Here is a 24369-nt window from a genome sequence, read left to right on the forward strand (position 1 = left end):
TTCCTTTTGTGGTCCTCTTGGAGCGTCTAGGAACATCAGTCCAGTCTTCTTCTTCTTCATCATCATCCTCGTCCTCACGTTCGTCGCTAGCATCAGCATCCGCGGCTTGCGAAGACGGAACATCAGGTTGTGAAGAGCTGGTAGAAGGAATATCTGCCTGCGAATTGCCATCAGGCTGCGTGGCATCTGGAACACCATCTCTAGGAAAATAAACTTCAGGATCATTGGAATGAATCCTGGACCAGTCAATGTCTTCCTCGAAATTAGCAGATTGTGAAATGACAATCACATGTTTAGTATCGATGAATTTGAACCATTTTGAATTATCATCAATACCCATAAATCTCAGTCTCTTTGCTACTGTACCTCCCTTTCTTCTTTGACTTAAGGGAGTGTTCACCATAGCATACGAACCAAATATGTGGAGGTTCTTGAGATCAGGCTTGTAGCCATACAGCATGTAGAAAGGAGTTTGATTGATTACACTGCTCCAAGTACGGTTGACAATGTAATTTGCATATTTGATTGCTTCACCCCAGTATGCGTTACTGAGATTGGCATCTTCTAGAAGACAACGCATCATGGTTTGTAGAACCCCTTGTCTTCTTTCTACGACTCCGTTATGAGCCGGTGTATATGGAGCAGATGTCTGATGAAGAATTCCATTCTTACGCATCCAGTCCTGGAAACGCTGAGACATGAATTCTGCACCACGGTCACTCTGGATTCTGGCGATGCGAACTTGGTATTGTGTAGAAACAAACGCTGCAAAGTCTTTAAAGATCTGAAAGGTCTCAGATTTCTCTCTCATAGGATATACAAATCCATATCTAGAATGATTATCTACAATTGTTAAAAAATACTTTCTGCCACCAAGTGTTGGTGGGAAAGGACCCACTATGTCAGTGTGTACCAAATCAAAAATGCGTGTTGACCGGCGTGTAGCGTGTTTGGGAATTGCAGCCGCCTTGGATTTAGCCTTTTTGCAAACCGCACAATCCAAAAACACCTTACACCCCTTTAGATCCAAACCTTTTGCGAACTCCGGCATCTTTCTAAGAACATGGAAACTGGCATGCCCCAATCTTCTGTGCCACTTGTGAATACACCTGGAATGCAAAGGTTTACCAGTTAGTGAATTCTCAACATTAACAGTTTCATGAGGACCCTCAGGCTTGCTCTGAGCAATCTGTTTCTGTTTTCTTTGTTTGTTGGCTTTAGGAGCCTTTGGCACAGTAACGCTTTCTCTCTCTGGGACAACTCTCTCTGGGTCTGCGTTGTGCCTTTTTGGAGTTTGCATACTTGCCTGTGCTTGCCCTTTAGGCTTTGGCTTTAAGTAATAAACACCACCAATCAGCATGGTTTCAGCAACAATATCTCCATCTTTAACTAAGTAACTTGCTTTTTCGAGGTGGTGAACCTGGAACTTTAAATCTCTAGACAAATGACTTTGACTAAGCAAATTACTGGTTGCTGAAGGTATATAATAAACATCAGGGATGTGTGTATCAAGCTCTTCAATGTAAACAGTTCCTTTTCCCATGACCTTGCAAGTGTGGTTGGTGAAGGAATACAGTTCTCGATACTCGGGCTCTGGTTCGCCCATCTCTGTTAAAAGTTCCCTTCTGTGGGTAACGTGCACAGCTGCTCTACTATCTAAAGTCCACAAAAGACGTCTGTCGAAGTTTGGATCAGGTTGTGGAACGTTGGTTATGGCCAGTGTCACAAGTGGAGCTTGTGAATCACGCCTTGGACCACGACGACCTTGTCTTCCGCCTCTACCTCTGCCTCTGGAATCTGTTCCTCTGGGCTGGTACGTGGCGGGAGCTGGAACTCGTTGGGGACAATCCCGGGTATCATGTCCCACACGGTTGCAGGTGTAGCATTTTGGCATCCTTGGAGCGTAGCCTCTTCCTCGGAAGGGACGTCTGGCTGGAGCCTTTGACGCTGGAGGTCGTTGCAGATGTGGGGTAGCTAACCTGATAGCTTCGTCTTCCACTAAAAGTCTGCAAACGTGGTTAACTGTGCGTTGAGCAATAGGCACGTAGTTAATCTTTGCAACAGCATCTTTCCATTCATAATTCAATGAGTTAATGATGATGCTAATCATTTGGATATCATCGATTACATGGCCATTTTGTCTCAATTCACTTCTCATTCTTTTCAGTTTGGTCAAATGTCCACCAATTCGTTCACCAGGTTTCAACTTCGAACCATGGAACTCAGACATGAGCAAACATGAGGATTCAATTGAAACGGGCCTGTAGCAATCTTCCAAAATAGCCCATATTTCTTGGGCAGTTGCATCAGGTGGAAAGATACCTTGGATCTCATTTTCCATTGACATGAATAAAGTCGTGATTGCTCTGTTTTCGAGGTCTCTTATCACAGGTGTCCAGGGTTGACGGGGAGGATTAAAAACCATGGAATATGTGCCTTCTCTTTGAAGCAAGAGCGCAATTTCACTGACCCAGGCTTTATAATTCTCTCCTGACTCCTTTAATTTGGACTCACCAGTCAAGGGGGTGACTGTGAATACCTGCTGAGGAACAATTTGTTGCTCTGGTTGCAAATCTGGTTGTTGAACCAGGGGATGCTGGGGTTGCATCATTGGCCTTTGCGTGGCAACATCAAATTGGCTTCCTCGAATTCGCCTTTCGCTTTGCCCTTTTCCATCTAGGGAGGATTCAGCACCGCCAGGGGGTGTTGAAGACTTATCCTTTGGGGGCAAAGTTTGGGCTTCTGTAAAACTCATAGACAGATCTCTAAAAATCTGGTCCAACTGCTTCATCTTTTGCTGTAATAATTTTTCTCCGCCAGCAGATGGCAGTGCAGCTTCACTTTTTGGCTGCCTCACCTTTCTATACGTATGCGGAAGTTCAATGGGCTCAAAGGGACCACGTGACCTCGGTGACGTGTACATGTCTCTTTGTTCTAATTGACCAATGAACTCTGTGGGGTGTGTCTTAGGCTGTTGTTTTGAAGACAAGATGGCGTCCTCAGACATTTTGGGAGTGGGGGAGCTCCTCCTACTTCGCTTTATTTCGTTAAAGCACTCTCTCACCTCCCTAGTATATTTTTCAAACAGCTTTATTTGATCAAGATAGCTTTGCATTTCTTGCTCATCATCTGGGGAGATTTCATAAACTTTGCTTTCTGCGTGGGAGGATTTTTTCTCTGCCGGCAGTTGCCGTTTAGACTTTTGCCGTTCGTTAATTGTATCTTGATAATGAGGAAGATTTACTGACCTCAGTCCGTAGATCTTGCCTTCTGTAACTCCTTCCCCCACATCTGGCTCGGCACCTGAAGAATTTTGCTCCTCTGTGTCTGAGGGAATGGATTCTTTCGAGCGCTTTCCATGTCCGTGTTTTTTTCTTTTCTTTCTCTTCTTTGACATGGCTAATTAGCCTTAGTCGGTTATCTTTAGATAGCATGAAGGGAAAATACAGCCATAAATTGTAGCCATCTCAGCTACAGCCAACCTCTGCTACCAAGTTGTCAGGGGGAAAAAAATGCCCTGGGGAAATCTGAGATCAATGGACCGTGGCTGATTCCCTTCTGCATATCTTTTGAGATATTGAGAAAAATAAAAGTCTACAAAAGTATTCTAATTAATAAACAAACTTTAATAATAAAATAATAAAAGTAAATGAAACAGAAATAACTAATTGGTTACATTTTGATAATGAAAGCTACGTCTGCCAAGTTAGCAGGAGAACAAAGAAGAGAGGAATTTTGGAATGTGTAACGCGTGCGCAATAAATCACTTTCAGATAAGAACTTTTTGTTTTATGACCTGCGCAATAAAGCTTTCTTAGTTTAACTCTTGAATGTCAGTTTAGGCAGTTCAGGCCTAGCAAACTTTTTAACATCGTGACACAGAGGGGTGTAGATGCCAGTGTGGAAGATGATGATTGGAACATGTGATGGATTATGGGGTGTGGGGATAGATCATGAACTTTCAACAGGGTGGAATTCCAGGAAGAACATTAGAGTTGGAATTCCATAGACATGCTAACTTGCCTCTATGATTAAATTGGAACTTTAAGGATGATTCTGCCTTGGTTTCTGATTGATTTCATGCATGGTATTTAGAACGCTGACATTATTCCAACTCTACCTTTAAAATAAAGCACCAGCACCAGCACCCTCGCAAGGGGGGAGGGGGCTGGTGATGGGGGGTGCTGAATTCCCAACGTTGACTGGGACAGTGTAAAATATCAGCGAAGAAATAATGAGAAAGCTTTTGGTGATAAGAAGCTGAGAGCCAATGCTTCAAAGGCAATGGAATGCTGCTTCAAAATTTATTGCATCTGGCAAGAGGATGGAGGGGGCTGGAAAAGGCTTTTTCTACACCCGGTTAGAAGATGAAAGGAATGTAGATACAAGCCATCCCCACGCAATCATCTCTGATAGGCTTCCCAGACCATTTCAGACAACAAAATGTGAGTGCATGCTCCCCCTCCTTCCCCCCAGCTTGGAAGCAAGGCTTGGGAAAAAAACCTGGAGTGGAGATTTTAACTCCTTCCAGACAGCAATAAATGAAATGGCTTATTACCCTGCAACTGAGTGGGAGACAGATTCCCTATCAAAATGGGAATTTCAACCCAGCCAGCAAGAAGGGATTTGGCCAGCATGTTTCACTTGCCAGCCACAAATTGGGCTGCAACCAGTGAATGAAGCACCACCAGATTGGGCTTTCTTCCCAGAGTATGGATGGATAAGATGCCACTGGGCACCTCCTGTGCCATCAACATGGGAAAATGCTCCAAGCCAGCAGAGGGCACCTACTTGGCCCATAACTCCTCCAAGCCAGCAGGAGGGTCCTTGGCACATAACCCCCCCCCCCAGCCAGCCATCATTGGTTGAGCTGCAACCTGTGAAGCAGGCAACCCCGGGATGGGTTTTAACCCCAGGTCATGGATGGGAGGAATGCTAGTGGGCACCTACACTCCCTCAGCAGATGGCACTATGGCAGAAAACTGGGCAGTGGCCAACTGAAGGATTGACCTCCCCACCAGTTCCAGTCTCCCTTGCAATGCCCCAAAAGGTTCTTACCGCACCTTCCTACAGAGAAGCAATCTCCAAAAGGGAAGAAAGTATTACCAAAGGGAGGCCTGCAGGATGGGAGGCAGGACAAGGTACATCTGCAATGCCCCCAAAGGTTCTTACCCCACCTTCCTACAGAGAAGCAATCTCCACAAGGGAAGAAGGGTTTACTAAGGGGGAAGCTGCAAATTGGAGAGCAGTCCAATGTGATGAGGAGGTTCTGAAGTTTAAAGATGTAATCAGGTTCCATTCCTCGTGGGGGCCAATAAAATGCCACCATTGTTGTGAACTCGGCCACAGAGCGTCAGAGTGCTTGGCTCCAGCCCCAATGCCACAAACGTGCGCACCAACCACCACAGCAGTAAGAAGAAGGCCCCAGATGCCACCAGAAAAGAGTCATCTGGGCCAACAACCTCTGGAAGAGGATCCCCAACTTAAGGTGACGAAGTGTCCTACCAAGGGGGAGGCCTCAGAGGTGGAAAAGCCCAAACGACCTCTGGAAGAGTATCCCCAACTTCAGGTGACAAAGAGTCCTACCAAAAGGGAGGCCTCGGAGGAGGGAATTGCTGAAGAACAAACATGTGTACCAATCGCCACTGTGGTAAAGAGAGGGCCCCAGATGCCACCACAGAAGAGTCATCTGGGCCAACAACCTTTGGAAGAGGATCCCCAACTTAAGGTGATGAAGTGTCCTACCAAGGGGGAGGCCTCGGAGGGGGAAAAACCCAAACGACCTCTGGAAGAGTATCCCCAACTTCAGGTGACAAAGAGTCCTACCAAGGGGGAGGCCTTGGAGGACGAAAAGGGCCAGCCATGGATGATTGAATCCAAGAGCCCAGAACCTGCAGCAGAGAGCTCTATCTGACCATGGGAATAGGTTGTAATGGAATTCATCGTGGAACTCCCAGACAGCAGTGGGAATAGAGTAATCTGGACAGTTATTGATTTGGTTTCCAAGTAGGCGCACTTCATTGCTTGCTCAGGATTGCCATCGGCAAATAAATTAACGAAAATGTTTGTGAAAAACATTTATGCCTGCACGAATTGCCCAAGAGGATCATTTCAGACAGCAGAGTCCAGTTCACAGCCAAATTCTGGAGAGAGGTCCTGAGATCCATTGGGTCCACACAAGAACTGAGCTCAGAGGTTCATCCCAGCATGAACTGCGCAGCAGAGAGAGCCAATGCGGTGGTGGAACAATACATCCAGTGTTTTGTGGACTATCAGCAAGACAACTGGTCGGACTTGCTACCCTTTGCCGAAGTGGTGTACAACGACGCAGTCCATAGCAGCACTGGATTTACTCCTTTCCAGATTACCAGTGGCTGGAATTTGTTGCCATGCCTGAGCTGCCTAGAGAACCCCCTTCCTCCATGTCTTTGAATGAATGGATGGACACGCTAAAGAAAGGATGGGAGAATACGAAGAAGGCTCTAACAGATGCGGCAGAAGCCTACAAGAAGCAAGCTGATCAACATCGCTCACTCCAAAACCCCGTCCGTGTGGGGGGACAAAGTTTTTGTATCTACCAAATGCATAAGATTAAGAATGCCTAGCAAGGAATTTGGTGCAAAATTTCTAGGTCCATTCCCAATAGTGAAGATAGTTAACCCAGTTACAGTACGACTTGGTCTGCCCAGAAGTCTAGGGAAAATTGACCCAGAATTTCATTGTAGTTTGTTGAAAACAGTATTTGGGTCTAGCATAAGAGCATCCACCCAAGCTCACTCTCCTTCTGTAGTGATAGAAGGGGAAACACAATCTGAGGTGGAAAAAATCATAGACTCCAGGCTGAATAGGGGTCCCTTATAGTAGTGCATTGGAAGGGTTATCCTTTGTCTGAAGCTACGTGGGTGAAAAGTGGGAACTTAAAAGTGGAGAAGTTAGTAGAACAATTCCATAAGAAGTTTCCCAATAAGCCAAAGGGTTCCCCTGAGGGTGGGGGAACGAGGTGGTTAATTTTGTTATGTTAACTTTTATGTTATTCTCTTTTCAGGAAACGTTTTTCTTCTGAGGAGAGGCTGCCTGTCAGGCCTGTAATTATGTTCCTTTTAGGATCTTTGGCCTGCCACACTTTCTATTATTTTCCTATGCTGTTTCATTAGTGTAGTAGTTGGGGCGGGGGAATAGAAAGGAGTAGAACTGTGGAATGTGTTGTTGTCATTTTTTCTAGAAGCTCAAGGTCATCCTTTGTCTCTGCACCTCGATATTTGACCGGAAGAAGCTGGGTGGAGATGCCAGCGTGGAAGAAAAGGATTGGACCATGTGATGGGATGATGGGTGTGGGGATAGATCATGAACTTTCAACTGAGTGGAATCCCTGGAAACTCTTCAGATTTGGGATTCCACAGATGTGCTAACATGCTTATATGATTAAATTGGAACTTTAAGGATGATTCTGCCTTGGACTCTGATTGATTTCATGTATGGTATTTAGAATGCTGACAAATATCCTGCTAGGTATCCTTGGCTTCTTTCTCAGTGGTTGAGAAAGAGAATCTAGGGCCCTATTAACCTTGTAGGAAGAATGTCGACACTTTATTTGGGGGTCCTTACTTTTGACTGTCCAAGTAATTTTATTTGAAAAAGCCTCCAGGGAGCAGGGAGTAGGCAAGGACATTTATCTCAAACTTCTTATGGAGTGACTGAGGCTAAACTACGTGATATCCTCAGGCCTTTAAACTACTTCCAAGGACATTGTAAAAAGAAGAAATATGTTTCTGTTTCCCCGATCATTTCTTCCCTTTCATTCTGGGGCATGTGTGCTGGGGAGAATGGCTTTTCCCTTGTGGGGATAACAGATATTCAGCCTCTCCTGTGGCTTCATTTCATGAAGAGGACTTAGTCCCAATCAGTGATGTGCGGTGAGGCTTATGGCTGGTGATGCACTGACGCAGTGGTGTGTTTCAATTTTTTTTAGAACCTATTCTGTAGGTGTGGCCTGTTTTGTGGGAGTGGCTTGGCAGTCACGTGACTGGGTGGGAGTGGCCAACTTGATGTAACTCACCAGGAGATGTCATAGATTGGGTAAAATGTGGTGAAGCTCACTTAACAACGCTTTTGATTAGCAACCAAAATTTTGGGCTCAATTGTAGTCATAAGTCAAGGACTATCTCTGCTTTCCTCTGCATGGCAGCCTTGTCCTAGTAAACTATTTCTCCTTTCTGGCAATTTTCCTCTCTGTTAGAGGCACCAAAATAATCCATACAATGTAAGGTTCCTGCTGCAGCAGGGGGTTGGACTAGATGACCTCCTAGTAGACTTCTAGCCCTAAATTGCTGAGCTGTTTTTCTTTCTTTCTGCTAACAAAGAAACCTGCCTGAGGCTCATTCCACATGCCTGCCAGATAGAGATAATGAGATAATGACCTTAGAGAAAGTTTGGCTCCATTCACAAGCCTTTTAGAAACAGAATGCTCATATTGCACAAACCCCAAAACTTCAAAAGCATAAAACCATATAACGTATAACCATATAACCAATCTGTTCTTTCCTGCACCTTTTCAATTTAAAATTATTAAGACTTGTGGACTTTAACTTCCAGAATTCCACAGCCAGGCATGCTCAGTTCTGATTTAAAGCACAACATTTGTTTTTCTCCTTTGCAAAAGAGGTTTCCTTCTTTCTTTTTCTTTTTCTTCTCCCTTCCCCTCCTTCCCCCTCTCTCAAACACACACACACACACACACAAACACACACACACACACACACAAGTTGGATTGGACTATCTCTCCTACCCCTTCCCTCTTTCACTTACTCTCTCTCAAACAAACAAACACACACACACACACACACACACAAACTTGGATTGGATATCTTTTCCAATGGCTTGAAAGCAGCTCCTCTGCCATCCCCCACCCCATTATCCCACTGCCTTCCCCAAACACTTCCCCCATTGCAAATTAAGCCTGCTGTCTGGGTGGAAAATGCCTAGAATGCAATAAAGCCCACTCACACACCTCCTGCTGGCAGGCTGGGGTGAGAGGAGAGGCAGAGAAGACGGTGGGGAGCTGATTCGAGCCTTCCAAAAGAAAGAGACTGGGGGGAAGTGTGTATGCTACAGCATGGCTCTTTGCCTGGCTTCCTGCCTCCTCCTGTGGTCTCCTCAGTACTCGCTTGTGCTCTCCCTCCTCAAGTGTAGTTTGATTGCAGGCGGAGCCACGATGCCTTTTCAAAATGTAATCACTTTATAATCAGTGAAGCTGGGCTGGAGTTTTATATAATTTTATCCAGCTGTGTGTGAGAGAGAGAAATGGATGGGGGCCTGGGGAGGAAGTAGCTACACATAGGGAAGGAGAGCAACAGCGAGCACTGAGGAGACCACAGGAGGAGGCAGGAAACCAGGCAAAGAGCCATGCTGTAGCACACACACTTTCCCCCAACCCCAGAAGGATCCACTATGTAAAAATCCAGCCCAACTTCACTGATTACAGGTTTGAAAAGGCAACATGGCTCCAGCTGCAATCAAACTACACTTGCGAGCCAGGGTCCTTCCCTCCAGCCTTTGCCCAAAGCCCCGCACAGCACCAGGAGGATGAAGTTTGAATTTCTCCCCCTCCCTCCGACCCACAAGTACATTTTCCAGCTGCTTCAAAGAGGACTTCAACTCTGCTCTTGCCTCGGGTACTCCAAAGAAGACCCACCCTTGCTTCTTTCTCTTTAAGAAGCACATTTCAAATGGGCTGTGGGGCAGGGGAGCTTACTGGTATGGGGGGCATGGCCATGCCTCCGTGGAACGGCTGTCATTTACTCTACTGCTGCTGAGTCACAAGAAGAATGAGTGCCCTCTTCTATAAGGCAGGAGAACTGTGTGCCTCACCTAGTCTGACTTTTTAGGCTTTTAAGCCTCTGCTTAACTTTGCCCGTGCTGAGCGATCATAAAACGCCTAAAAAGTCAGACTAGGTGAGGCATGCAGTTCTCCTGCCTCATAGTAGAGAGCACTTTTTAGAGGCTTTTTTAAACAGTTAAGCAGAGTCGTCCATGGTAATTTTAACTTTAACTTTAATTTTTATTTGATTTCTAAACAGCACCCTCTCCCAGAAGGGACTCGGGGTACAGTCATATTTAAAAATTTAAAAATTTAAAAATTTAAAAATTTAAAAATTTAAAAATTTAAAAATTTAAAAATTTAAAAATTTAAAAATTTAAAAATTTAAAAATTTAAAAATTTAAAAATTTAAAAATTTAAAAATTTAAAAATTTAAAAATTTAAAAATTTAAAAATTTAAAAATTTAAAAATTTAAAAATTTAAAAATTTAAAAATTTAAAAATTTAAAAATTTAAAAATTTAAAAATTTAAAAATTTAAAAATTTAAAAATTTAAAAATTTAAAAATTTAAAAATTTAAAAATTTAAAAATTTAAAAATTTAAAAATTTAAAAATTTAAAAATTTAAAAATTTAAAAATTTAAAAATTTAAAAATTTAAAAATTTAAAAATTTAAAAATTTAAAAATTTAAAAATTTAAAAATTTAAAAATTTAAAAATTTAAAAATTTAAAAATTTAAAAATTTAAAAATTTAAAAATTTAAAAATTTAAAAATTTAAAAATTTAAAAATTTAAAAATTTAAAAATTTAAAAATTTAAAAATTTAAAAATTTAAAAATTTAAAAATTTAAAAATTTAAAAATTTAAAAATTTAAAAATTTAAAAATTTAAAAATTTAAAAATTTAAAAATTTAAAAATTTAAAAATTTAAAAATTTAAAAATTTAAAAATTTAAAAATTTAAAAATTTAAAAATTTAAAAATTTAAAAATTTAAAAATTTAAAAATTTAAAAATTTAAAAATTTAAAAATTTAAAAATTTAAAAATTTAAAAATTTAAAAATTTAAAAATTTAAAAATTTAAAAATTTAAAAATTTAAAAATTTAAAAATTTAAAAATTTAAAAATTTAAAAATTTAAAAATTTAAAAATTTAAAAATTTAAATTTTAAAAAATTTAAATTTTAAAAAATTTAAATTTTAAAAAATTTAAATTTTTGGCTTTGCTTTTATCATTTCTAAATCTTTGGAATAATTATTATATAACAGGTTTTCACTAAGGATTGTGTTCTTTATATGGATTTTGAACATATTGCTCTCTATCATCTCTCTCTCTCTCTCTCTCCATCCATCCATCCATCCATCCATCCATCCATCCATCCATCCATCCATCCATCCATCCATCCATCTATCTATCTATCTATCTATCTATCTATCTATGAAAGGGTTACAGCCAACTTATTTATTTATTTATTTATTTATTTATTATTCGTATTTATAGACCGCCCCCTCTCCCGAAAGGGACTCGGGGCGGTGTACAGTCACTAAAATGCGTTATAAAATACATACATAAAACAGTTAAATAATTAAATACGTAGGTGGAGGAGGTTGCAAGACTGTATATAGAATAATAAATATAGTACATTAAAAGCTTATTAAAACCCCAAACCCAATTAAAATGAATAAATCCCCGGGAGGTAAAACTAAGAAAGTGCCAGGCCAGCTGATTGAAATAGGTGAGTCTTTAACTTTTGCCGGAAGGAACGGAGGTCGGTGGTAGTTCGAATGTCTGGGGGGAGGTCATTCCAGAGGGTTGGGCCCATCACAGAGAAGGATCTACTCCTAGGTGTCGCCCGCTGGCATTGCCTAGCAGACGGCACCAGGAGGAGCCCCTCTCTGTGTGAGCGGATAGGTCGCAGGGACGTGTGTGGTAGGATGCGATCCTGCAGATACCTAGGTCCTATGCCATGGAGCGCTTTAAAGATGGTAATCAGTACCTTGAAACGCACCCGAAAGGCCACAGGTAGCCAGTGCAGCTCGCGCAGGAGAGGTGTTATGTGGGAGTAACGAGTACTTCCCATAATAACCCGCGCGGCTGCGTTCTGAACTAGTTGCAGTCTCCGGATGCGTCCCAAGGGAAGCCCCATGTAGAGAGCATTGCAGTAGTCCAGGCGAGACGTCACCAGCGCATGAGTGACCGTGCGCAGGGCACTCCGGTCCAGTAGGGGGCGCAATTGGCGCACCAGGCGAACCTGGTGGAACGCCCCCCTTGCCACGGCTGCCACATGGTCCTCCATTGACAGCCGGGCATCGAGGAGGACGCCCAAATTGCGCGCTCGCTCCACAGGGGACAGCTGTTCGCCCCCTATGGCCAGCGATGGGGTCAGCTGGCTGAACCGAGGCGCCGGTACCCACAGCCACTCAGTCTTGGAGGGGTTGAGTTTGAGTCTGTTGTCCCCCATCCAGACCCCGACGGCTTCCAAACACCGGGACATCACTTCGACAGCCTCGTTGGGGTGGTTTGGGGTTGAAATATACAGCTGAGTATCATCAGCGTAAAGATGGTACTCAACCCCAAAACCACGGATGATCTCGCCCAGCGGCTTTACATATGCGTTGAACAGGAGAGGCGAGAGGACCGACCCCTGTGGCACCCCACAAGTGAGTGGCCTCAGGGACGACCTCTGCCCCCCTGTCAACACACACTGCTTCCGGTCGGAGAGGTAGGAGCCGAACCACCGCAAAACGGTGCCTCCGACTCCCATCCCCTCCAACCGGCGCAATAGGATACCATGGTCGATGGTATCAAAAGCCGCCGAGAGGTCTAATAGGACCAGGATAGAGGAACAACCCCTATCTCTGGCCCTCCAGAGATCATCAACCAACGCGACCAAGGCTGTCTCAGTGCTGTGCCCGGGTCGGAAGCCGGACTGGCGTGGGTCTAGATAGTCGGATTCGTCTAGGTGTCGTGGAAATTGCTGCGCCACCACATTCTCAACAACCTTCGCCAAGAAGGGGAGGTTGGAGACTGGACGATAATTAGCTAGCTCCATTGGGTCGAGCGAAGGTCTCTTGAGCAAGGGTCTCACCACCGCCTCTTTCAAGGCGGTAGGTAAGTATCCCTCACCCAATGAGGCATTCACCAGGCCCAGGAGCCAGCCTCGTGTCACCTCCCAGGCTGCCAGTACCAGCCAGGAGGGGCACGGGTCCGTTAAACATGTGGTAGGTCGCAGCCGTCCACGCAACCTGTCCAAATCCTCGGGGGCAACAGAGTCAAACTCCTCCCAGAATGGTCTCTCAAGACTCGCTGTTGGCAGCTCGTCTGGTCCACTGACGGAGGCCCACCCGCTCCGGATCTGATCGATTTTGTCCTGAAGATATTCTCCAAACTCCTCTGCTCTACCCTGTAAGGGTGTCTCCTGCGCCCCCTGCAATAAAAGGGAGCGGGTCACCCTAAACAGGGCGGCAGGGCGGTTATCCGCGGACGCAATAAGAGCAGCACAATGTCTACATTTGGCCGCTCTTATTGCCGCAAGGTAAGTCCGCAAATAGGCTCTTACCTGTGTTCGGTCAGATTCGGAGCGTGAGGACCTCCACCTGCTCTCTAGACGTCTCCTGTGGCGCTTCATCACCCTAAGCTCCTCAGTAAACCAAGGAGCCCGGGTGGGTCGATGCCACAGGAGAGGTCGCAAAGGCGCAACCCAGTCCAAGGCCCCAGTCGTCGCCCTATTCCAGGCAGTCACTAGGTCCTCGGAGCGGGAGCGGGACAAGGCTACAGGAATTGGCCCAAGCTCCGTATGGAATCTATCAGATTCCATCAGGTGCCTGGGGCGGTACCAGTTTATAGAGTCTGGTTCCGCCTCCTCGCGGTGGGGGATAGCGCCAGGGAAGTCCAGCCGGAGGGATGAGTGGTCTGACCATGACAGGGGCGTGATGACTAAATCCCCTATTCCCAGATCACTCGTCCACTGTTCAGATACAAAAATGAGGTCCAGTGTGTGGCCCCCTTCATGAGTGGGGCCCTGCACTAATTGGGTCAGGTCCATGGCCGTCATGGAAGCCATGAACTCCCGAGCCACCTCGGAAGCCGCTCCCGTTGACGGCAAGTTGAAGTCCCCCATGACCAAAAGTCTGGGAGTCTCAACTGCCGTCGCTGAGATTAGCTCGAGGAGCTCGGGCAGGGCTGCTGATGCATAGCGAGGAGCCAAGTATACAATCAGCAAGCCCCACTGCCTCCCTGGGCCCCAGTTCACACCAAGGGACTCACACCCGGGTATCTGAGGGACAGTGAACTCCCTTGGCTCTAAACATTCCCGCATAACCACCGCCACCCCTCCACCCTTACCCAGGGCCCGAGGCTGATGGAATGCACGGAAACCCGGTGGGCACATTTCCACAAGGGGTAAACCACCCTCGTGACCCAACCAGGTCTCCGTTATCCCTGCAAGGTCTAGCTCCCCCTCTGAGATCAACTCATTAATGAGGGGGGCCTTGTTGGTGACAGACCTTGCGTTGCAAAGCATCAGCCGCAGGCCCTGGCTCTGTAGGACCTGTCCACCTAGACTGCAGGGGTTGGTACAAGCGACCGGGCGTAACCAACAGCCGCGGTCTCCCAACCAACCTTGGGATCTTATCCTGTCCTCGCATCCCCTCCTCCCCGCGACCGTTGTAATAGGACAACCCTCTGCTTTAGTGACCTTTATATTCCCCCCCTCCACCGCATCCCCGTCCTTCCTGGACTCACCTGTCTGTCCGGCTCTGGCCCTCCTCCCGGTCTGATTAACCCTCCCCCCCACCCTGGGACCCCCTAAAAAAGATAAAAAACATTTTACTAAAAATCCCCTTAGCTTCCGGTTCCTGCACCTCTCGGGGTCCACGAACCCGTCATCAAGGCAGGCCCTTGAGAGAGCCAAGGGCCATGCCTGCGAGAGAGGGGCCTCCCGCAGGCGGAGCAGGTCTGACCTCGAGTAGATTGTTAAAAACCCAGTGGGGTAAGGGTGCTGGTACTGAAAAGTTGGTAAACGGGGGTTAGAGTCTCAATAGGAAGTAGGAGGCTTCAATGTCCAGTTAGTACTTGGATGAGGGGGGGGGGCGGGAAATGATCGAATATCCCCAAGTGGTGAAAGATGGCAGAGATGACAGAAAGGTGGGAGACAGTCCAAGGTGGTTCCAGATGGGGGGGGGGGCATTCTTGGCCCAGTTGTTCTTGGCCTAGGTAACTGTTCAGGCCTATCCATGGCCCTGAAACAGGGCCTCCAGTGGCCTCCGGTGTTCCAGGCCACCCCCAACCGTTGTTTTATACCTTCGCCCTCACTCCTGGTTTCCATCCAGAACGCCCAGGTGGGCACACTCCACCTTGGCCCCCCACCCGGCGCTCCAAAGTTCTCCACGGTTTAGGATAAAGTTCTCCAAAATTCTCCAAGATCGTAATAACCATTCGGCGTCCTCTGCTGGCGCCAGCAAGACCCGGGGGGGGGGGCATGGGAGCAGCCAGGATACGGCAGAATACCACAGAGGAGTCCCTGGCAGCGGCGCCACTCTTTCCACTCGTCCCGCTGCCGCAGCCGTCTCCAACTGCCTCTCCCAATTGCCTCCCAGCCTTGTTCTCCTCCCCGGTGCCTCGTTCTTCTCCCCGGTGCCTTTTTTCGCCGCCAGCGCAATCCTCATGCTGCGCTGCGCTGCGCGCGCCGCCGCCATTGCTTCCCAGCTGTTTCCCGGCCGTTTACAGCCTTCTGTTCCTCCTTTTCCTCCAATCTCCCCCGACCACCCTGGCGGGCCAAAACGAGCCCAAAACAAGCCAGGGTGGTCGAGCTGTCCAACTCTCGGCCCTCCGATGACATGAGGGCCGGCAGCAATCCCTTACCCAGTCGGGAGCAATCCCTTACCCGGTCGGGAGCTCCATGGCGTTCTTAGGAGGGCCGGCAGCAATCCCTTACCCGGTCGGCAGCAATCCCTTACCCGGTCGGGAGCTCCATGGCGTTCTTAGGAGCTCAGGAGGCGACCGCCATCGCCGGAAGCTCCTCCTCCTTATTTTCTGAAAATAAGGAGGAGGAACTTATTTTCTCCTCCTTATTTTCTGAAACTGAAAAAAGTGTAGAAGGGATGGATGATAAAGGAGTATCACATGTCCATAATATATAGAGAAGTTTTTCTTCTTTCTCACTAAGCCATCTATGTTTAATTAAGAAATATTTATTTATTTATTTATTTATTTTATTGAACTTATTAGTCGCCCCCTCTCCCCACAGGGACTCGGGGCGACGTACAGAGCAATAATCAAGATAGCACCATATATCGTGCAGAGGAGGTAAAAATAAGTCCATAAATAAGCGTACTTACAAAATTTAAAACCCCAAAAATATTAAACTCTAAAAACTTTAAAAAACAAAATTTCCCATTATAAAATGACCTGGGGTGGCAAGATTGTAACGTTATGCCAGGCCGGCTTGACAAAACAGGTAGGTCTTCAGCTTCATACGGAAGGAGCGAAGGTCGGTTGTTGTCCGGATGTCTGGGGGGAGGTCATTCCAAAGGGTAGGGCCCACCACAGAGAAGGCCCTACTCCTGGGCGCCGCCCTCTGGCACTCTCTAGAGGACGGCACCCGGAGTAGCCCCTCTCTGTGTGAGCGAATGGGTCGCAGGGATGTATGGGGCAGGACGCGATCCCGCAGGTAACTGGGCCCTGTGCCATGGAGCGCTTTGAAGATGGTAACCAGTACCTTGAAGCGCACCCGGTAGGCCACAGGAAGCCAGTGCAGCTCGCGCAGGATAGGTGTTATATGGGAGAATCTTGATCTCCCCATAATAACCCGCGCGGCTGCATTCTGGACCAACTGCAGTCTCCGGGCGCACCTCAAGGGGAGCCCCATGTAGAGAGCGTTACAGTAGTCCAGGCGGGACGTCACCAGCGCGTGAGTGACTGTGCGCAAGGCCTCCCGGTCCAAAAGGGGCCGCAACTGGCGCACAAGGCGAACCTGGTGGAACGCCCCCCTTGCCACGGGCCGCCACGTGATCTTCTAAGGTCAGCCGATCATCAAGGAGGACGCCCAAGTTGCGCGCCCCTTCCACCGGGGCTAATTGCTCATCCCCGATGGTCAGCGATGGAGTATGCTGATTGAATCGGGAGGGGTTGAGCCTGAGCCTGTTGTCATCCATCCAGACCCGTACGGCTTCCAGACACCGGGCCATCACTTCGACAGCCTCGTTGGGGTGGTTTGGGGTGGAAATGTACAACTGAGTATCATCAGCGTACAGATGGTAACTCACCCCAAAACCACGGATGATCTCGCCCAGCGGCTTCATATATATGTTGAACAGGAGAGGCGAGAGGATCGACCCCTGAGGGACCCCACAAATGAGGGGCCTTGCGGTCGACCTCTGCTCCCCCGTCAACACACATTGCGTCTGGCCAGAGAGGTAGGAGCGGAACCACCATAGCACGGTGCCTCCAACCCCCAACCCCTCCAGCCGGCGCAATAGGATACCATGGTCGATGGTATCGAAGGCCGCCGAGAGATCTAATAGGACAAGGATGGAGGAACAACCCCCATCCTTTGCCCTCCAGAGATCATCCACCAACGCGACCAAGGCCGTCTCCGTGCTGTGACCGGGTCGGAAGCCGGACTGGCACGGGTCTAGATAATCAGCTTCCTCCAGGTGGCGCGGAAACTGGTAGGCCACCACACTCTCAACAACCTTCGCTAAAAAAGGAAGGTTGGAGACAGGACGATAATTTGCTAGCTCCTTTGGGTCCAGAGAAGGCTTCTTGAGCAGGGGCCTGACCACCGCCTCTTTCAAGGCGGCCGGCATCAGGCCCTCCCCCAACGAAGCGTTCACCAGTCCCAGTAGCCAGCCTTGTGAGCCCTCCCAGGAGGCCAGCACCAACCAGGAGGGACACGGGTCCAGTAAACATGTGGTGGCCCGCAGTCGCCCGCGCAACCTGTCCAAATCTTCAATGACAACAGGGTCAAACTCCTCCCAGCATGGTCTCTCAAGACTAGTCTCGGACGTCCCCACTGGAGCACTGGAGTGGGTCCAACCTCTCCGGATATGATCGATTTTATCCTGCAGGAACTCTCCAAATTCCTCTGCCCTGCCCTGCAATGGGGGGTATTAAGAAACTCAATAAAACCTGGGACTTGGTGTTCCAAACAACAACAACATATGGAAGGCAAACTCTAACAGCACATATAATCTTCCCTGTTATATTTCCCAAAGTTTTTTTTTCCTTTTTTTTGCAAGAATTTTTTATTTTTATTAAACAAACAACACAAAAAAAATCATCATCTTACATTATATCTTGTAGAAAGTGTGTCAATTGGTTACAATTAGCTTTCGTGCATCTCTTCCACAGTCATTACTTATATTCATATCAGATGTCAAAGATTCTTAATGGGTCTTACTATCAATATAGCATAGTTCTCATTTGACTGAAGTTGTTTTAGTGTCCTTTTGCCTAAAATAATCCATAGTTAAAAACACAACTACCTGATGGCATTTCACTAGTTATTACAAAAATCACCCAATAACCTTAAGCCTTTATAACATATTCTAAATAAAGATTAGTTGACAAAGTTTCTAAGCCTTTCCCCCCCCCCCAAGTCACTCTTTACAATTTGTGTCCAGGTTCCTTTTGTTATGGCACATATACATACATACCATTAACTGTATCCCTTATCATTATCATTCCATTATTAGTTGTTATAATTAATATTGGTTAACAAAAGATCCTTTACTGTTTATATCCATTTTCTGCTCATCAGACCAACACAAATGTGTACCTTATTGTCATTATCAATTATTTATTTAACTTAACAATCTAAATGTTACTAAATTACTACTTACTAATTATAAAACTTAGTTAATTTTTTGTTAGCAACTTTCATATATCCAATAACATTACACCTTTATAACATATTCAAAATAAGAATTAATTAGCAAATTTTTAAATCTTTTTTCCCAAATCACTGTTTGCAATTTATATCCAAATTCCTTATGTTAAACCAGTACATACATACATACATACATACATACATACATAATCTCATTAACTATATCTCTTATCATTTCATTATTATTGTTGTCATTAATATTTGTTAACAAAATCATTTATGAAAATCTTTTACTGTTTATATCCACTTTCTTCTTATCAAACCAACACATATGTGTACCTTATTGTCATTATTGATTATTTATTTAACATAACAATCTAGAAGTTACTAAATTATTACCTACTAATTATAAGATTTAGTTAATTTTTTATTATCAACTTTCATATATCCAATAATATTACACCTTTATAACATATTCAAAATAAGGATTAACACAATTTCTAAGCCTTTTTGTCCAAGTCACTGTTTGCAATTGATATCCAAATTCCTTTTATTAAACCAGTACATATATATGTTGTTAACTATATTTCTTATCATTTCATTATTATTATCATTAATATTTCTTAACAAAATCATTTTCTACTTATATCCAACTTCCTCACCTCCAGCCAACATAAATATGTACCTTGTTACTATTATCAACTATTTATTTAACAAAGCAATCTAAAGATTACTAAATTCCTACTTACTATAATTGAATTCATTGTCAATTATTCTATATTCATAAGAGCCGAGGTTGTGCAGTGGTTAGAGTGCATCATTTCAGGCCACTTCAGCTGACTGCTAGCTGCAGTTGGGCAATTCAAATGTCACCAGGCTCAAGGTTGACTCAGCCTTCCATCCTTCTGAGGTGGGTAAAATGAGGACCCAGATTGTTGGGGACAATTTGCTGACTCTGTTAACCGCTGAGCACTATGAAGCGGTATATAAGTCTAAGTGCTATTGCTATTTTTAATTTTGCTTCAAGATATGTTTTTATACAACCCCAAGGAAAGAATACGAAAGTTCTGGAATGCTTTCTGATTTTCTTTCCAATTTTCATAAAAATATAGCCAACCTTTCAGTACAGTTATTTTCTCTGACAGGTTGATAGATATTGGCTGTTGATATGTCACACCTAGGCAAACTATGTAACTGGCAACTCTTCCTAAGAAAAGAAAAAGGTTGAACTTTCCACTCAAAATGAGTCAGCTTGACTGGTAGGGCAATCAATCACACAGGGGTGACCCCACCAAAGTCACCACAAAACTTTACTTTGTCTTTGAAAGAAGAATCTCTTTTTCTCCAGCTTGGTGTTGGCTTTGGGTTCACTCAGGGAGACAGAACAATTTATCCTTCCTTCTTCTGGATTAATCACAAGGAATTTCCTCAGTGTGTTGCTTTAGTCCAGCTGCTACTCCATTTCCAGTGGAACTGGGTTGGACTTTTGGCCTCTGAAAGTCTCCATGGAGAATCTTTCATCTCATCTCTGATGCCTATGCTCAAGGAGAAGGAGATCTGTCTGGCCTTTGCTGAAATGTTGGAATCTAATGACCCCAATATTATGTTGGAGAAATTTGATTTATTTTCTGAAACGCGGCTTAAAGCTGAAGTGATCATTTTGTTTGCAGATTCTGCTACTATTGCAATTTTAGTGTCAGTTCTGCATTTGATAAAAATACATGGCTCAATATCACTACAGACTGTTTGGATCCTATCTTCTCATTGGAAATTTATTGTGATTGTAGATGTTTTGGAAAGCATAAAGGCCCTGCATGGGGCTTTGCATTTTAGAGACCACACTGGTGATGTCAGAGGATTCAATCAGTTCCTCCTGTCTTTAGACCCTTTGAACTCACAACTAGATGCTTTTCTTCCAGAATGGTGGGAAAGGGTCTTTGACTGCTATATCCCCAAACCAGGCAATGTCCCTCCAAAAGGGAAAAAACAATGTACAGGACAGGAGAATGTACAGAATCTGCCAGCTTTCATTTTTGAAATGAGGATGACAGGTGAGAGTTACAATATCTACAATGCCATTTATGCTGTGGCCCATGCGTTACATGCCATGGATGGATCAGGAATGCGACCAGCCATACAGAGGCTTGGAAAGAAGATCTCAAATGTACAGTCATGGCAGGTAATTTCTCTGAATTTCTCTAGTCCACAGATCCTTATAGAGAAAGCTTCTGGTATAGGATTTCTTGAATTACTGATTAAATATACAGTGTGTGTGTGTGTGTGTGTGTGTGTGTGTGTGTGTGTGTGTATGTATGTATGTATGTATGTATGTATGTATGTATGTGTATATATATATAATGTTTTCGTAGATACATATATATGTGTTGTAATTGTACTGATAAATAAATAAAGGGTTAGGGTTAGGGAGACTAGGATAGATCTATTTCGAGCTAATTAGCTCTCATCAGCTAGTCATACCAGGGGTTGTAACATAAATACATATATATATGTGTGTGTGTGTGTGTGTGTGTGTGTGTGTATCTATCTATCTATCTATCTATCTATCTATCTATCTATCTATCTATATATATATATATATATATATATATATATTCGTAGATTTTCACGGGTGTAGGTATGCTGGTTTTGTTGTATTCGGGTCTTTTCCCGTGTAAGGTTGAGATTGTCTTTGCAACGTTTCGGCAGGATCACACCTGCCATCTTCAAGCTGTGGGCTTCTTTTTTTAAGCCCACAGCTTGAAGATGGCAGGTGTGATCCTGCCGAAACGTTGCAAAGACAATCTCAACCTTACACGGGAAAAGACCCTCAAAATGTGGGCTTAAAATGGGAACGGAGCTGCCGTCTTTCTGTAAGTCTTGGTGGGAGGGGATGGGGTGCTGGCTTTGTTTCAGTAAGTGGAATGATTGGTTGTGTGGTATATACACACACACACACACCACCATATCAATATATCTCAACAAATTAAAACAGCAATAATTAAAAACAATGTTAGGCATGAAATATAATGGTGGGTGAGAGAAGTAACTAAGATCAGTTGTCGGTAAGATTGATAGAGGAAAGATCTTCATATAAGGTCCTAAAAGGTTGAATGAATTTCATGAGCTGTTTGTTCTATGCCAAAATAAATATTATATACAAACGTTGTTATGGGCATGGAACTGGTATGTATGAAAAAGCTAGAGGCTTTCCCTTAATGGAAATTTGAGTAATCAGGAGTAACACCAAATATTTTACACATTATAATTTTTTCAACTCCAGTTTTAAATAAAAGACAGAATGGCCTACATACAAAAATTTTAAAGCCACATCCCAAATTTTATTGTATGGTTTTTCTTCTGTGATACTTGGCTATATAATAGTCATAATAGAAATACCCAATGATTAAAAAATCCACAATTGCAGTATTGGGAAATAAATCAAATATTTGGTGTAACTCAGGGATGGGTTTTAATTTTTTTTACTACTGGTTCTGTGGGCTTGGCTGGGTGGGGGGCATGTGACTGAGTGGGAGTGGCCTACTTGACATCACTCACGCACATGAAGTCACATGCCCCTCCCCTAGCCATGCCCACAGAACTGCAGTTTCCCCACTGCCGCTGCTCTCGTAGGAAGGAGGCAGGGATGCTGGCCGGCGCTCACTTCCCTTACTGCTCACTGCCACTCAGCCCCTCACCACTTTCCTGGCCAGCCACCCAGCTAAGCAGGGTAGGCGGGGCCCAGGGTGCAGCCAGCGGGGAGGCAGCAGGTAATGTTTTATCCTGCAGGGGCGGCGGTGGTGAGCGGTAAGGGAAAGAAGTGGTGCCAAGTAATAAGGGAAGCGAGTGGTGACAAGTGGTAAGGGAAGCGAGCACCGGCCAGCATCCCTGCCTCCTTCCTCTGAGAGCCGCAGCAGTGGGGAAACAGAGGCTTCTTTCCCAGCCTTCCAGTTGATCTGTCCCTTCCAGACCCCCTTACACACACACACACACACACAAGTACACACACACGTACACACACACCACTTTCCACAGCGTGAGACAAGCGTGACTGCGGAGAAATCAGAGGGAGAGGGAGGAGAAAGCCGTGCCTAGCAGAAGCTCGGCATTCTCCTCCCCCTCCCTCTGATTTCTCCCCACAGCAAGCATTCTCTGAAAGAGAACGAAGCAGCCACGGGTGCTTCTTCCAACAGCTGAGGCCTCCGCTCCTTGTCCTTCCTCAGCTGTTGGAACGCTGCGCCCTTTGTTCTCTTTGAGAGAGGCAACTCAGAGAGCATCAAGGACTCCTCAGGTGACCCCTCAGCTATAAACATTCACTTTTATTTAGTGTTACTCTTGCTTGCTCAGATCTCCACTTAAGGAAACTTTCTAGCTTCTCAGAGATACAACCATCTACTAAGATGATGGCCATCATGGAATGATAGAGACCATGAGGTCTCATTTGTGGCTTTCAGCCAAGTGCTTCAATTTCTGAAGGTCTCTTTTCTTTCAGATTCTTCCCTATTTGAGGAAGATCCAGTTCAACAACAGTGCTGGAGATGAAATCTCCGTCTCAGAAGATGGATTGGGATCTGCTCGTTATGATCTTCTCAACTGGGTTCTCTTCCCCAATCATTCAATTGTCCCTGTGAAAGTTGGGCAAATAGATCCTGAAACTCCACTAGGCCAGGATTTCAGTATTAATTCTGATGCAATTGTCTGGGTCACAAAGGTGAGCTGGAAGCAAATGTAAATTTGGGCAAAGAGTCAACCTCTCCTGAAGATGTAGAACAGCTTTCAAATTGGTAAATTAGTTTATGGAATCAGAACATTGAGCCATTATTTGGTTTAAAAAGATCTGCTTTTTGCATAATTTATTTGAGGTGCAAATTGTAGCAGTCCCATGATGGTCTGGAACTGTGAAGGACTCCCTGCTTGAAACCCAAGATGCAATTAGAGCAATTCCTGCTCATTTGGGCCCTCATGATTTTATTATTTCCTAAATCCACTTGTGTCCCAGGAGTGTCACTGGCTTTAGTTCTGTGGGATCTTGCCCTGGTTTCTGGTAGACTCTGGTTTCTTTTGAAGACATTCTAGAGATGGAAATAGGAAATCAGAAAAAGAAGAAGCATGTTCATTACCTAGGCCAACACTGTTTTTTTCTCTTTCAGAAGGTGCCCTTTGCCAGGTGTGGCATGAAGAGGTGCCAGGCAGGAGAGAGGAGAAGAGTTCCAGAGGGAGAGCAGGTTTGCTGTTACCAGTGTGGTGCTTGTCCAGAAGGGACCATTTCTAATCAGACAGGTAGACAAGACTTCAAATGTAGATTTTCTAGGATCGAGGAAGCCATTCAGTATATCAAAATATTTGTTGTTGCTTTGGTTTTTGGTTTTATTTCAAAATATCCAGCTTTCCGCAGCACCTTTCAGTCATAGAATGTAGATTAATAGAGTTGAAAGGGACCTTGGAGGTTTTCTAATCCAATCCCCTGCTCTAGCAATGGACCCCATACCATTTCACACAAATGGTTGTCCAGTCCCTTTTTGAAAAATTCCAGTGATCGGACTCCCACAACTTCTGGAATCAAGTTGTTCTACTGATTAATTGTTCTAGCTGTCAGGAAATTCCTCCTTGGTTCTATGTTGCTCCTCTCCTTGGTTTGTTTCCATCCATTGTTTCTTATCTTGCCTTCTGGTGCTTTAAAAATAGTTTGACCCTCTTGTCTTTGTAGGAGTTCCTCAAATATTGG

The 24369-nt window shown here is 44.8% G+C and overlaps 1 protein-coding gene across 1 annotated transcript in view; it reads right to left on the reverse strand.

Annotated features, from left to right (window-relative positions):
• The window catches only part of LOC309385061 (vomeronasal type-2 receptor 26-like), a gene marked incomplete at both ends in the record, with an annotated part of 189185 nt that overhangs the window by 24573 nt on the left and 140243 nt on the right, over window positions 1-24369 (reverse strand). The window lies entirely within an intron of this gene.

The sequence above is a fragment of the Natrix helvetica genome (genome assembly GCF_964273705.1).
Source record: "Natrix helvetica genome assembly, chromosome: 1".
NCBI classification, from domain to species: Eukaryota; Metazoa; Chordata; class Lepidosauria; order Squamata; family Natricidae; genus Natrix; species Natrix helvetica.